General features: G+C 35.4%; 1 protein-coding gene across 15 annotated transcripts in view; it reads left to right on the plus strand.

Annotated features, from left to right (window-relative positions):
* The window catches only part of CNTN6 (contactin 6), a 527574-nt gene that overhangs the window by 378213 nt on the left and 132521 nt on the right, over positions 1-16840 (plus strand). The gene's annotated exons all lie outside the window — the stretch shown is intronic.

The raw sequence follows: 16840 nt of genomic DNA on the forward strand, positions 1-16840 counted from the left end.
GCTTTTATGTGTAGGAAGTGACTTCTACTATGTCACTTGCCTTTTCACGCTCTTAATCATGTCTTTTGATAAATACAAAAAATTAAATTTAACATAGTCCAATTTATTTGTCTTTTCCTTCTGAGATGTTTTTTGTAAAAATTTAAGAACTACTTCCCTGCCTTGAGATCATATTTTCCTATATTATCTTCTATAATGTATTTTGTCCTTCATATTTAAAATTATAATGCATTTACACTTTATTTATTTATTTGCAAGGTATAAAATTGGTTCAATATACATTTTTTTTCTATAGGGGTCCAGTTGAGCCAGAACATATATAAAAGATGCAGTCCTTTCTTTGCTGTACTACAGTGCCATTTCTAAAGGGAATCAAACCTGCATGCCTGCTTTTGACCTCTTTTTTCTCTTTTCCTTTGATGTATTTGTCTGGCTTGTGTAACTGCCATAATCTAGTAATTTCTGGGGTCTTAAAATAAGTCTTAATATCTGGCGGCTATTAAAATAGATTATATGGATAAAAAATGAAGCTTGAATTTAAGTGAAACCCAAGGAGAATAAAATCCAAAGAGAACCAGAGGAGAATAAAAATTCATGCCATTATAAAAATTGAGCTTTAAAAAGCGTTAGAATTAGTGGCCAAGGCAAAGAGGGGTACATACCTTTCACAGAATGAAAACATGACAACTGTTTCTGTGAGTGTAATCACTGACTCCGACTCTAAAAAAACCTGAGGGAAGCTTCTCCTGCAAATCCGTATCAAGAGTAGAGTGTGTGATTTCAGTGGATTACAGTCACCTCAAAGACATACAATGCTGGCTTTCTTAGGGTGGCTTCCTAGCATATCTCAAAAATAATACCTACCATGCATTAGGTATTTATTAAGCCTTTTACATAATATTTGTGAGAAAACTTCCCAAACTATGTGCCCAGTTTGTTACCACTATAGCCAGTGTTACTGGGTATCTCACTGTTCTCTGATTGTTGATGTTACAATAGCATCAATAGGTTCTCTAAAATGCAGACAATAGAAAGGAGTTGATAAATTTGTCAAACTTTAAGTGAATCTAACGCACTTTTTTTGGTATGTAAGGGGGCTCTTCTTGGTGAAAGACTCGCAAACCTATAACTGACTCCAGAGCTTCTGCTTACCTATTTCAGAAAACTAGGTTTAGAGTATTTCCTTTGAGCATTCCTTCATGTAGTTTTATGAGAATAAGTCTCCTTTCCTATTTCCAATATGGATTCTCTGGAAAGGTAACACATTCTAGTTCTCAAATTGGTGTCAGTACATCTATCTTACTTTGTTCTCCATTTTCATAGCAGTGAGGGAATAATTGGAATTTACACAAATAAAGCACATGAGTATTTCAAGTTCTGTGATGTTGAACACATTCTCTATGATGTATGCTTTAGTTGTATCTTCCTCATAGTAAGTACCACCCTTCCTGTAGTTATTTCTAATTAAACCAGATAATTTAGTTTAATCCTCAAAACTACCATGTAAAATAGAAGCTACTATTATAATTTCAATTTTACAGATAAGGAAAATTAAGTTCTGAGAATTGAAGTAATGTGCCCAAAGGCATCAAGAAATAGTGAAGCTGGGTCTGTAATCTCAGCACTTTAGAAGGCCAAGGTGGATCACCTGAGGTCAGGAGTTTGAGACTAGGCTGGCCAACATGATGAAACTCTTTCTTCACTAAAAATACAAAAATTAGCAACATGTGGTGGTGGGTGCCTGTAATCTCAACTACTTGGGAAGCTGAGGCAGAAGAATCATTGAACCTAAGAGGTGGCGGTTGCAGTGAGCCGAGATTGTGCCTTTGCATTTCAGCCTGGGTGACATGAAGGAAACTTCATAATACTCCAGCCTGGACAAAAGCAAAACTCCTTCTCAAATGGAAAGAATAAATAAATAATGAAGCTGGGATTTGATGCCAGATATTCTGACATTTTAACCACTTCCTTAATCATTCAACTAATGCTTATCAAATTTTAATGTGCCCAGGAATCACTCGCAGATATTATTATATGCAAATTCTGATTCAGTAGGTCTAAAGTGAGGTCCAATATTCTACATTTTTAGCGAGCTCACAGGTAACGCTGTTGGTGCTGCCCTGGACAGATACCAGATGATGGGTAGCAAACAGTCTCAAAGTGAGCCTTAGGTTAATGTCTAAAGACAATCAAATAGCAGCATTACCTTCTATCAATACAAGGTGATAGAAGGAATAGTTCTATTATTATGTAAACAAATCTTAGGGAAAAAACAAATGGTAATTGATATTTCCCATCACAAAGATGGTCATTCAAACATCCATTTATGCATGTAAACAATGCATGCTCACCTACCATATCTGTCAAACACAAGTGCAAGCAGTGAGCAAAATAAGGTCTATTTTCTGTATTTGTGCATCTGCCTAAATATAAATGCAGACTCACTTTTTAAAAAAGCAAATATATGAATGCCACTGGAATAAAGAACGAGGAAGAAATGTACTAGAGCATTAACCAAAGCAATAGGTTTTCAAACTGTATTTCCTTACCAGAAATACTATCCTCCTAGGCAGTGTTTCTACTCATGACAGAAAATGCAAATAAGGACGAGTCTAGATCTATAGATGTGATTTAACAAGTCAATTGCAGGTGTTTTTCCTCCTTTTTGAGAATAGTGCAGTTGAGAGATCTACTTTCACATACATATTAATGAGTTGTTTTGCATAAATCAATTCTATTTTTATGAATGGAGATTATATAACCCTCCTGTAATTCTTCCAGAAATCCCATCCAAACAAGCTACTAGAATTCTTCTTACTGGGGTCTATCCCTTGAGCACAAAGGATTTTATTTTAATTATTTCATCTATATTTAAACAAAAGTAATCAAATATAAACAACTGTGCTGGAAGCTGCTCCCTCTGCCAGCTGCCTCTCAGCCTTCTGGAAGGCTCTCTGTTTTTGTTTATTTTGAACTATTCTCGGTACTCATTCAGAAAGTAATCCTATTGTTTTCATTTAAAAAGGTATGAAATGTGACTGATTTAAACTTTAAAATTTATGATATTCCTTTTTGGCAAGTATTGCTGATTATGTGCCCTGAATATTATTATTGCTGAAAATATTAAAATTAATAAAAGCTTATTATGTGTCCAGGGGGCCAAAATATGGGCAAATTTCCTGAACTTGCTTAAACTTTCACAGCAAATGAATGACAGAGCCAGGACTTTAAAGCTGGGTCTGACTGATGACAGAAGTCAGGCTTCGAACATAGCACTGCATTTCAAAGCATCTCCCAGGTGGCAGATGTCATAATGAAGCATCTCCCACTCCTGCCTTTGATTCCAGTTATCTCACTTCATCCTCCACCTCTCTTTCAGTAGTTAACAGGGGGAAATGTCAGAGTCTTTGATGCACTGGATAAAATTGTCCTCTCCTGAGCTCTACATTTTCACAGCTGGAGTGAAGAAGGTATCTAAGCAAGACCCCACAAACACACAATCAAAACACATATCATCACTCCCATATTTGCCTTGACGTCACCATCTCTATGGGAAGTTAGACCACACTACCCATAACTTCTCTTTGTTGCAATGATGTTCTCATCCCCTAAACCCCAACATTTCTTGAAGATTTTACCTCTTAGCTCACTGTCATTCTCTGCATAATATACCTGTCATATTTTTTGGCCATTTCAGCCTTTGGTGAATTTGGTTGTCAATACTCAATATGCTGATTTGTCAGTTTCTTGACTTCTTTCCATTGCCCTTGTTTATTGACCCAATCTAGCCAATAGCCACGCTGCTGAGATGACTCTTTTAAGACTATCAATGTCTAATATTGCCAGTTCTGCTCATAATCTGATTTTCAACCTTCCTGACTTTTGACTGTCTAACTCACTCTCTACAGTCCATAGACTCCAACAATACTTCGACTCTGCTAGATCCCATAATTAATGAATCCTAACAACTACTCCTGCCCTTCTCCTGCTTCATCTTGTCTTTCCCTCTATACTGAGACAAAGGCAAAAAATACTTCTTCCCCCTGACTTTTGACTCACTTGCTCATCACATGCACACCAGTGATTCACTTTCTTCCTCATTTAATTCATCTGTTGAAATCTAAGTCACGGTGAAATCCAAGCCAAAATTTTAATCTAGAGAAAAATCCAACCATGACATCTGCTTTCACTTTCCAATTAATGACCACTGACATCAGTGGTCCATTAAGTAGGCTATTAATGTTGCCTAACATTAAGTAACCATGAAGTTCAAAGATGTTACTGTATTGCTGGCATCTTTTGTCTAGAAAGGTCTTCTGTGTGTGGAGAAAAATATGAGCTAGTATTTTTCTCCTATAAAGGTCAACTAACTCATCCTCATATCTCTCAAACAACATTTTCCTGACCCTTTATTATAATTTATATTCTAAATTGTTTGATACTTAGTTCTGATTCAGGTCTGATTCATTGCCTAGTCCCTGAGCTAGGATGGACTTTGCCTGTACTTGTGATGTCAAGGTAATTTGGCACTCTGACTATCTAGATGCATTTCATTTGCTTACCTCTAGAGTCATCTCCCAAAATAATGCCAATAAAATATTAAAACACACAACAAAAGCAGAGCTTTTTTTTCCAACCCCATACCTCACATATCATCAGATTTCTGTTTTGCTACAAAGTCCAGGAAAGTTTTGGCCTTTCATTTTTATGTCACAACCTAGACTCACTTTTTAAACATTGCCTAGCTTGCCTTTCCCTTTTAAAATCTGCCAGCACTCACTTTTTCTGTTGAAATTCTCTTTTTCTGTATCTGACTGTGGGAAGAACAGCCTTTCCATTGTGCTGTTCTCTGAAGACAAGCATAGAAGCACATTTTTTTTTTTATTTTTGTGTGACTTTTTTTTCCCTAGTTCTTACCAGTTTTACTACAATTGTGATTCCTGACAATATATAACATTTAGAAAATATGAAAAGCTGTTAATAGTATCACCTGAGCCAAAGACAAACACTGTTAACATTAGCAAATTCTTCTAAAATTTTTTTCTTATGCAAATCATATACACACACAGATGAATGAATATTTGTTATTTGTGGATAACGATTTCATTTTACAAAAATAATACAACAAACACTTTAAAGCATTTTCCCTATTAGTCATTTTAGAGGATATTTTAACAAAATAATAAAATATGGAGAATAATTATGAGTTCAAAATTTGCAAAGTTTGGATATTTATGACCTATTTTTTTTAAATTCAAGTCTTTTAACTAAGACACTCATTTTACTGCAGATAAATAAGCTTTTGATAAATAAATACCACACTAAAGGGGAAAGACATGTTGACTCCGCAAACAAACAGAAGGTCCTTCATGACAATACCACCTAGGGAAAGAGACAAATAGAAGATGCATCTCCAAGAACCTTCAGGCTCAGCCACTGTAAATTCTGTTGGATTTGACTCAACCCAGGGCATAAGTAATGTTCTCAGGGCATTTCCTTAATGAAGATTTCCCATTGAAAGAAAGAAAATATTGCATGAACAATGTTGGAAAGTCAGAATGCTCAATTTCTTCATTGTCTTCCTCTAAACTGCTAAGATTATATTTAGAGACAGGTAGGATCGAATGTGCATGTAATAATCTAATTAATCTATTTCAATCATCCTCTTTTATTTTGCCAGCAGGCAGAGCCCCTTCAGAATACCTAATTATTATTCCAGACTCCTGTCTTGGTTTTCAGCATAGGACTTGTTTATTTCATTAGCTTCAGTCCTTGTACCACCTCTCACAAGCCCAGCACTGTGACACCATGTCCTTTACCCTATGTTTTTGGAAGCAAAAGAAGAAATGCATACATTTTTATTATTTATTCTTTTAACTCACTAGTCTTGTTCTGCAAGAAGTTGAGATCTTAGTAGATATCGAAACAGACTTTCACCCTTTTCCGTGAAATAAAGTTATTGTTGTTTATATACTCTATAATAATTATATGTTGATAAATGGTTATGTAATAGCTGCATATTGGGAGGAAAAGTCCTTGCAGGCAATTTTATCTGCTAATTTCTTATAAATTGGTGAAGTAGTCATCCATATTAATAACATCATTTTCAACTGATTTGACTTATTATATTGAACTTCTACCTGATCATCTAAGGCAGGACAATTTTTCCACAGGATGGGGAGTTGGGGGGCGGTAGTTTTATCAGGTATTAGATTCTCGTAAGGAGAGTGCAACCTAGATCCCTTGAACGCAGAGTTCACAATAGGGTTTGCACTCCTTTAAGAATCTAATGCCGCTGCTTATCTGAGAGGACGCGAAGCTCAGGCGATAATGCTCTCTCACATGCCACTCGCCTCTTGCTGTGCAGCCAGATTTCTAACAGGCCATGGGCCAGCCCTGCAGCCCAGGGGTTGGGGTCCCCTGATCTAAGGAATAATCCCAAACTTTGTCTCTCTCTATCCAAAACAAGCATAATTCTCTTATATAAAAATGATTAATGTATGTATACATAAATGTATACATACCTTATGCATGTGCTTACCTGTCTCTGCACATACACATAAATTTATATACATGGGATTGTCCTAGTAACCAACAACTTTTTTAAAATATTTAAGTTATAAAACATTTCAAACATACAGAAATGTCTAGAAAAATATTATAAACAGATTTTTATTTAAATGTGTGTTAATGTTTTTGCATTTTGCCTCAGGTCTTTAATAAAGACATAAAATATACCAATACTGCAAATTTTCTTCTCATGTTTTCTTTCCCTCTCTTCCCAGAGGTAAGTAACCACTTTCCTGAAGTTGGTGATAATTTTTCAAAGTATCTCTGGGAATTTTTATTATCTTTATAATATTTATATAAATGTTATCAGAGTACAATTTCTTTTTCAACTTTTTTCACTGTACATTTAGTTTTTGAAATTTAAAAGAAGTAAACTATATGTTTACTTCTGTTAACTGTTGTGTAGTACTTCACTGTATTAATAAAAGAAGTTTATTTTGTTTCAATAAAGGGATGAAAATAAAACTTAATCCTGTTTTTTTTTTCAGGAACAATATACTATAAAGGTATTTTTATTTATACACAATTATTTCACTTGTTTTTATTGAACTGTTATTATGTGTCAGATTCTATTATGTGTGGAAGTTACACTGCTGATAAAACAAACATGTCCTTGCCTGTCATGAATCTATGTAAGCAGTAGGATAGGGATCACATAAATATGTACAGCATAAAAAATTTTAATAAATAGTCTGAGGAGACTCTGAGAGACTGAAATGAAGGAGTTATTTATTGGAGGCTCAAGAAACCAAGATTCAAGATGGTTGAAATTTCCAATGAATGAAAATTAAGGCTCATCGAGTATTAGCTATCTATTGGAATTTTTTGTATCTAATGCCACAAAAATATGCTGAAACAAAGCATGAATAAAAACCCATGATATCCAGCAGTAAACATTTATTTTTGGTCACAAGTTTTTGGGTTATTCGGTGGTTCTTCTGGTCTTCTCTGGGCTCAGTTGTACATTCGTGGTCACATATGCAGTTATGTTGATTTTGCTGGGTTAATTCATTATGCATTGTTGGCCCAGGATGGGGCAATTGAAGTGATTTATTTCTTCTATACATGGTCTCTCATACTCCAGCCTGCTACTCCAGGCTTTTACTAAGATAGCTGAGTGGGGATCCAAGAGAAAGGAAATGGAAGGCTACACAGTTACCTAAGGCATGTGCTCAGACCACCATGTTGTCACTTCTGTTGCATTTTGTTTGTAAGGCCAGATTAGGAATGGTGAAAGAGACTATACCTCTGATAAAAGATGCTGCAAAGTCAATTGCAAAAGATAATATAGGATACAGAAAGGTGAAAAATCAGGACTAAGTTGTAATCAATCTCACGTGGTGATATGAGGAGTGGGATAAGTATATTCCATAGGTGGAAACACCATATTTAAAGCCTTTGAAATTGAAAGGGGCTAAGTAAGACAGTTGAAAATGAAATAAAAAAGAAGAAAAAAGGCACTGTGGAGCATATTGAGGAAAAAAGGGAATGGTGTCTGAAAAAGCTGGAGACATTGGCAGGGGCCATATTATGCTGGCCTTATTGCTTACATTGCTTACTTAGGATTTTGAATTGCATCCTAGGAAGAGTAGAACTCTACAATTTAAGAAATAGATTATTTAATTGATGGCATTATCTAATTTATTACATGATTTAATAGATTACATACTCTAATTTTTAATTTATTTTTATTATTTTTTAGAGTCAAGGTCTCACTCTGTTGCCTAGGTTGAGTGCAGTGGCACGATCACAACTCACTACAGCTTCAAACTCCTGGGCTCAAGCGATCATTCTGCTTCAGTGTCCTGAGTAGTAGTGGCGTCCACAGGCTTGCACCACCATGCCTGGCTAATTTTTTTTTTTTTTCTGAGTTACAGTCTTGCTCTGTTGCCTGGGTTTGAGTACAGTGGTGGAGAGATCAAGACTAACTACAGCCTGGATCCACCTAAGTACAAGAAAACTGTGGTAGAGACAAGGCCTCCCTATGTTGCGCATGTTGGTTTTGAATTCGTAGGTTCAGGCAATCCTCCTCTCTTGGCCTCCCAAAGTGGTGGGATTACAGGCGTGAGCCACCAAGCCCATTATAGAACCTATTTTTTTTTTTTTTTTTTTTTTTGTTTTGAGACGGAGTCTTGCTCTGTCAGCAGGCTGGAGTGCAGTGGCGCCATCTGGGCTCACTGCAACCTCTACCTCACAGGTTCAAGCGATTCTTCTGCCTCAACTTCCCGAGTAGCTGGGACTACAGGCATGTGCCACCATGTCCAGCTAATTTTTGTATTTTTAGTAGAGACAGTGTTCAACCACGTTGGCCAGGATGGTCTCAATCTCTTGACTTAATCACGGATCCGCCTGCCTCAGTCTCCCAAAGTGCTGGGATTACAGGTGTGAGCCACCACGCCTGGCCAGAATCTAATTTTTAACTAAAGTTCTTTGGTTTATCTGTATTAAAATAGCTTAAGGATTATAATTTTGTAAGTTGTGAAACAATTTAGGAGGCTACTGAGTCATTAAGATGTTGGAGGTGAAAATGTGGGTGAGAGGTAGCAATGGGGACTAAGAAAAGTGAGATATTGTTGACAAATTTTGGATGTTAAACCAATAACACTTGCTATGAGATGGGATGTGGGTTTTTTTGAGAAAGAGGAAGATATCAAATATGACAAGATGGTTAATTGATGTTTATTATTTACTTTGATGAGGAAGACTTGAAGAACTATTATGAGTAAAGAATTAAGAGTTCTATTTTAGAGATATCATGATGTTGGGTATAAGGATCTGGATTGCCAACTGAAAATCTGTGCTAACCATAGGAATTTGAGAATTATCAAATGTTACTTGAAGCCCTGGTAGTAGTTGAAGTCACCAGAAGTACATTTTTCAATCAAGAAGAAAAGCAGGCAAAGAAATATAATTCCAATTATTAGATACCAGGGAATATAAATAGATATGTTCATGCTTTTAAATGGCTACATGTTATCTGATTATATGACTTTATCATAATCATTTTAAATAAATGTCTCTTATTGGAATTTGTTAGGCTTCATTAGGCAGTAATAAATAGATATCTATTATATATTTCTTTACTCATTTGGCCAATTATATCTGCACAGTAGATACTGGAAAGTTGAATTGCTGGGAAAAATAGGTTATATATTTTAAATGTGAATGCATCTTGATTAACAGTCCTTGAAAAATGGTTATGCCAAATGACACTTGCAACATCACCCTCTGAATGTGCCATTACATCAATCCCTCTTGATATTATGTGTTGTTTAATGTGTACTCTTAGCAATCTGATGGGTGAGAAATTATTGTCGTTTTCACTTGGATGTCTTGGGTTATTAGCAAAATCAAACTTTTCTCACCTGCTTATTAGCAATTTAAAATTATTTTATAAATTTCCTAAATAAGGTCTTTGCCTAGTTTTCTGTTGAAGGATTCAATTTGATTTCCAGGAATTATTTTAAATATGTTAATATTTTTCTATTACGAATTATGTGAAATGTTACCATTTTTACTTTAACTTCGCTAGTTTTATTTTTATGATTCAGAAAATGTAACAAAGAAATTGTTTTGTAATTCAATTTCTTTCTCATTTTTTAAATTATTTTTTGTGGCACACCAGAAACATTATTTAAACCCCATAATTATAAAAACTATTTTTGGTTAGTAACTCTTATAATTTCAGTAATTACATCGAGGCCTTCAATTCACCTAGAATTTGCATTTGTAATGAGCCTGAGGTAAACACCAAACCTTGTTTCCCCACCCCTGCTCTGTGAAATTTCCCCATTTCCATTTAATAAGTAGTCCAGTGTTGACAGAGCCCATTTTCCACTTCAAATCCAAGTGGTTTTCTGCTATGGAGGCAGTACAATATAGTAGTTAAGAGTGAAGTTTCCAATTACTCTGAATAATTTCCCTCTTTGACATCTCTCCTGGCAGGGTAGAACACTAGCTGGTGGGAACGAGCTGTTCTACAAAACTCAACGTTACAACAATGAGTTATATTTGTCCTCTAGAGAAAGCCCATTTAACAACTAAAGACAAACTTTTAAAATGGCAGCACTGCCTAGATATTAGTGGTTTCTGGTGCCTTATTCTTCCTGTAAATAGGTCAGATACAAAGGTTTCAAAGGTGGCATTAAGACCAAATGCAGCATCTATAATAGAGAAAGTGAGTGAGGACTTGCCTTGAAGTCCATTCTATCAATTTCATTTTAACCTGATTTATTTGGCTATATATTTGTCCCCCTCTGCATTTCCTATATCAGCTTCATCACAAATCAGTCCCCTCCAAGTTGTATTGGAAAAGCAATATATGTGATTGAGATATTGTTAACAACAAAGCCAATTCTGGTCCCAGAGCTGTTAGATTCTGATTGATAAAACTTAATATTTTGAAGGGAGGATGAAAAAAAACTATTATTCCAGCTTTTTTATTTTTAGTGTGGTGAAGTTCCTTTTATCTCCTCTACTCTCAATGTAGCAGTATGACTGAAATTCCAATAAATTATTGAATGCAATATCCAGATGTCCAGATGATTTTTTGGTGCTGCTGCTACTTCTTAGTGAGCAAGAGAAAAGACAGCTGAGGTTCTGCAAAAAATGTCAAAGCTTAGCAATAAAATAAGATTCCATTGAACAGAAAATAATGAAATTACTCAATTTATTTTCTTTTCTCTGTTTGTAATGCAGGTAAATCTTGCTTCATACGAGTCACAAAGCTTGAGTGTGCAGTGTCCTGGCTCTGGTATTGCATGGTTTATGTGTGAGGGATTGGAAGAGTACTCATAAATACCTTTAATAACAAAGTGTGGGGTGAAGCAGCTTAGTCTTTCAAATAAAAGAAGTTTCATTAGTGTCTGGGGATCATGGCTGTTTAAAAGTCAACTTTCTCAACTTTTTTTCCTCATGTCACCTTTCTAATATCATTGGGCTCTCTGAAGACCTTTATCTCCATTTCATCTTGGCACGCTTAGGTTCAGGTTTTACCTGTTCCAAGGGGGCAGCTACCTTTTTCTTAGAGTCCTTTCATTTTCTTTTCTCAGATGTACTTTGTAGCTCTGTTCGTCATAGGTTAGCCAAGCATGCCTGATTGAGATATTAATCTGAAGGAATGTTGGTTATGAGATAGACCAGTGCTCAGGAAGCCTTTTCCATAAAGAGCCAGATAGTAAATATGTTTGATTTTCAGGCCAATGTCTCTGCTGTTTTTGGGTAAAAGCAGCCATCCATAAACACATGAATATGGCTGTGTTCCAATAAAATTTTATTTACAAAACAGACAGTGGGTGGGATTTCGCATCTGAAGAGCACTGGAGTTCACTCAGAATATTTTATAGATGTGTCCTCCCAATGATGACTGCTAATATTTATTAAGCATTTGCTAAAAATTCTCCTTAGATAATCTAATTTCTCATATTATTTACTAAAACCAAAGTGTGGGTACTATTTATAACCACATTTGTAGATAAATAACTGAAGAAGACAGAAGTCAAGTAATTTACTAGCACATTAGGTAGAAGGGCATTTGAACTCAGGCTCACCTAAGGGCCCAAGCTTCTAACTACTCTGCTATAATGCTTTTCTAATTAATTAATAGAAATGCAAATGCTGTGAAAACCCATCCTCTTAAGATATTTTTGTCTAATAAGTTTTTTTATTTTTCATAAATGAAGTGTCACATATGTTTTGGCTTACTATTCACAGGACACTGGATTACTATTATTATTCAAATAAAATTATTAAACTTCTATTTGGGGAAGGCTAACCATGAATTTATTGACAGTGGAAAAACACAGAGGACTAAATACAAGATGCATAAAGTCAGAATGAAGAGATGAAAAGAGACAGGGATCTGGACTTACATGTGTAGAGTCTTTAAATTCTGGCTCTGTCCTTTATATTGTATGATTTGGCATGTTACACTCTGAGCCCTAATTTATCATTCATGAAACTAGTAAAACACTAGCTCTATATCTACATTAAAATTATTTTTAGACTCTATTAAATTACTAAGTGTAGACATGCTTGTAAAGATGTATCCATATATAATAATATTTGCAGTATAATATATATAATTATATACATACATATATACACATATATACAAACACACAATAGTACGTATTAAATAGTCATTTTTATTGAAAGGAGCAAAGAAATTCTGCATTTAAACGATCTAAGTTAAAACTGCTTTGAATTTGGAGCAAAATTTTAGAATAGATTTTCACGGGTTCTGAGGCAGAGTTCTTGAGGGTCATGTAGGCCATGCCTCTGTCTTTAGGCATAGATATCCTTAAGCCAATGCAGATGAGATTCTTTCTATTTCGTTTAGAGAAGCAATTTAGTGAAAGTGCCTATAAACCATTTGCTGATAGAAAGCGAACCTCTTGAATACAAATTGGCTCTCTGATGGCAAGTGACTTTGTGATGACAAGCAAGAGAACTTTTTGCAAACACAGAATATCAAAAACATTTTTTTTTGTTTCTGTGAGTCAATTACCTTGTGTGCTTGTGGCTTCCAGATGGGGGTTCCGATTCGAAATATCCAGAGGCTCTATCAGTAGTTACTATACAACATAACACCTCTTAGTGTGCAGAGGTGAGTCTTAATATTTTATACCATTAACTGTGTAGTCCCAAAGATAGATTCAGGGCAGATGTTTGATGTTTGGGTTGCTGAATACCATAGTGAGTTTATCTGCCTATCTTTGACATTTTCACAGTGGTAACCACATCAACCTTCTTATAATTGGTGCTTTGATAATAATTCTCTGAAAGAAAACAACAACTGATGTGATTGTATAATACATTATGATACAGTTTGGCTGTGTCGCCACCCAAATATCATCTTGAATTGTAGTTTCCATGATCCCTACCTGTTGTAGGAGGGACCGTGTGGGAGTTAACTGAATCATGGGGGCAATTGCCCTCATGTTTTTCTCTTTATAGTGAGTGAGTTTTCATGAGATATGATAGTTTAATAAGGGGCTTTCCTCTTTGGCTTGGCACTTCTCCTTGCTGTTGCCATGTAAAGAAGGATGTGTATGGTTCCCCTTCTGCCATCATTGTAAGTTTCCTAATGCCTTCCCAGTTATGCTGAATTGTGAGTGAATTAAAACTCTTTCCTTTATAAATTATCCAGCATCAGGTATGCCTTTATTGGAAGTGTGTGTACAAACTAATACACATTATATTCTCTGATTTTTGAAGAAAAATTAAAGAAACTGACTGTTCAAACTTAATGTGAAGTATCAGAGAACTCTATGTGTGCCATGGAAAAAAAAGTAGAGAAACATTGGTTTGCCACCAATGGAAACTAACCAATCTTGTCTATTTAGTTCATTGTTGCATCTTCAGTTGCTAGAGCACTAGTGCGCACGTTTTAGTTGCTTAATAAATTTGGCAGATGAGATTTGCTTTAAATGTATATAGTACACTCTTTCTCTTTGTTCGGTTTTCTTTGAATGCAGATCTCATGGGAAAGACATGGACTATGTAGTGTATTTAGGTGGTATTCTCAGAAGCATTGTGAAGGAGTAGGGAAGGGAGAAAACCCAAAACTTCCTGAAGAATAAGGTAATACATTGGTATCACTGTGGGCAGTTGTGGCTCAGTACAACTGAGTGCTTCCTAAGACTATCAAGCACATCTCATTAGCCCAACATAGGTCAAGGAAACTGGAGCATTTACTTATCACCTTCTGTATCTCATTGGTTAAGGATCAGCCTTGAGGACATTCAATCTCTAGTAATCTGGCCTGCTTTCTATCTAGACAAGTATATGTCCATGGAATAAAAAAAAATTTCTCAGAGCAATATCAGGCAGAGAGATCCAAGTACTGGAGTCAGCAAACCCTCCAATGTAACTGTCCCCAAGTGTGACACCTAACTTCCTAAATGCATTGAACAGGTATGGGATATGGGGCACCTACAGTGTCTGCTACAATCATACCTTAAAAGAACTATAACACCTTTGGTTTCCAAAGTGACAGTCATGTGAAAAAATTCAAGAAATTAGCTTGATATTTACATTTTATCACATAATTTTAATTTAAAAGGCAACATCTATTAAGAAGAGATGTAGAAGTTCAGAGATAGCACTTCAGGAATTTCACATTTTTCCCATATATTTGGCCCTAGTGTTTCTATGAGTACATAGGTTGTTTTTTAGTTGTTCCTAATAAAATACTGAATTTGTGATTGGATTGCACTTATTTTATCCTTCTAATAAATGAAAAACATAATTGATACAACTGGACAGTGATCTCCTGGATTATTACAGTCAAGATAATAATTATAGTTTCTGCCTGTTTTGTAAATGAACAGGCCTCTGTTGCCAAATGGGTAACCTCTTTTCTGCAGTCACAGATGTGTGGCATTGAAAATCACAAACATCTGAAGTAAGAGTCACAAGAGAACTTCATAGCAGGGTCAGGGACAGAGAAGCTTCTGCAGTGTTGTGGCTAGGATAAGCCAAAGCAATATGCAGGTTGAGATGTTATGGGGGCATGAATTATAAGTAAAAACAAGGAGACTGATCAGCTGCAAAGATAATGGAGTAGATATTCATGCAAAGCAGAGGTAACAGAGACTGGAACACCTGTAGTTAAAGAAAACTAGAGATGGAGGAAGAGAATATTTTGGCAGGTGTCCTTCCTGTTTCCGGATATACCTCCATAGTTGGTTGGTTTGAGATTTCTCTTGACCTTTTTTAACTCTACCCCCACTTCAGTTTGTACTATTTTAAGTGAATTTATTTTCCTGGCATATTAAGAGACCTGATGCAAACAATGAACACATAATAATCATCGTAGCAGAAATTGAAGTGAACTAGAAAATCAGCCAGTTGGTCATTTAGGCCTTATGGCACTATGCTAAAGACTATACGTCATACTTTTTGGGACTTGAATATTTGCTCTATCAATTAATAACCACTTCAGTGACCTCTTGGCAAGGTTTTTGAATATTTCTGGAATTTAACATTTCATGTGTAAAATATACATAATAATAAATATTCATGATACAACATGCTTATATAGTACCCACATATACCAATAAGAAATTTATGAAGATTAAGTGTAAATAAATTCAACAAGATAATCAGTAAAATAAAGAGAAAAATAACTAAAATATAAATAAATATAATATTTAAATCTACATATCAGTTAAATCAACTGCAAGTCTTTGTAAGAGTTATAACTTATTGAGGGCCATTTGACATGCAGTTTTTAAACAAGTTACTTATTTCATTTAAGTCCCACAACAATCAAGTATATATATATTTTTAAAACATTTTATAGATCCATCCACCCATTCCTATTTTCTGCAAATGTTTCTTGAGTGTCTTTTCTGTATTAGACACTGAACATATTCAGGAACATTGAAAAAAAATGAAAAGTACCTTTTTTAATGTCTCACAGCTTATAAATTCAAGTACTTGATTCAAGCACAGATTTATCTGACTCCAAAGCCCAAACATTTTCCTTCAACTATGTGAACACTCTTTCCTTTTATGTAAAATAAGCAGGCTTTCCGCCTGTTCTTGGGTTTTCTCTCTCCCCTGGGTCCCAGTCTCTTATAACCTAATTTTAGAAGTGACAAGCCATAATTTGACAAGACTCAGTTGGTTGTGCAGACCAATACTAACACAATATATCTGTACACAAAGTGCTGGATATTGGAAGCAGATTCGTTCAGGGCCGTTTCGCAGTCTGGCTACCACATCATTTTTAAGGGGTGATCCTAGCCTCTTCTGTAAGAAATCTTTGACCAAACTACATTTGTTTTTTTCCTCTCTTCAATTCCTAAAGAAAATACTGTAGACTATGTTTGTAGTAATTTGTATGTACTCAGTCACTTTAGCGGTATGATTATTTATTCATTTATTTGTTGAATACCTGTATTTGTTGAATACCTGCTTTCTGTGAGCACTGAACTAGTTACTGAGGGAAAACAAGGTCTTGTTTTCATGAAGCTTATAGTCTATTTAGAGAACATTGAAATAAACAAATCAATAATCATTGCTGACAGTGACTGGGCAATTGAGGAAAAATACAGAGTGATAGAGGACTGCTACCTTAGATTGGTTAACTAAGGGAGGCTTCACTAAGTGGTAGTAGCAAGGAGGCTGAGCTCTAAATGTCAAAAAGAATCTAGCCATGCAAAGATCTGGGGATAAGTTTTCAAGCAGAAGAAACAAGAAGACCAAGGGCCATCGGGGGAAGAAACTCATTATGTTCTGAAAAACAGGAAAATAAAATGGC

Source organism: Callithrix jacchus, chromosome 15 (genome assembly GCF_049354715.1).
Source record: "Callithrix jacchus isolate 240 chromosome 15, calJac240_pri, whole genome shotgun sequence".
In the NCBI taxonomy this organism is placed as follows: Eukaryota; Metazoa; Chordata; class Mammalia; order Primates; family Cebidae; genus Callithrix; species Callithrix jacchus.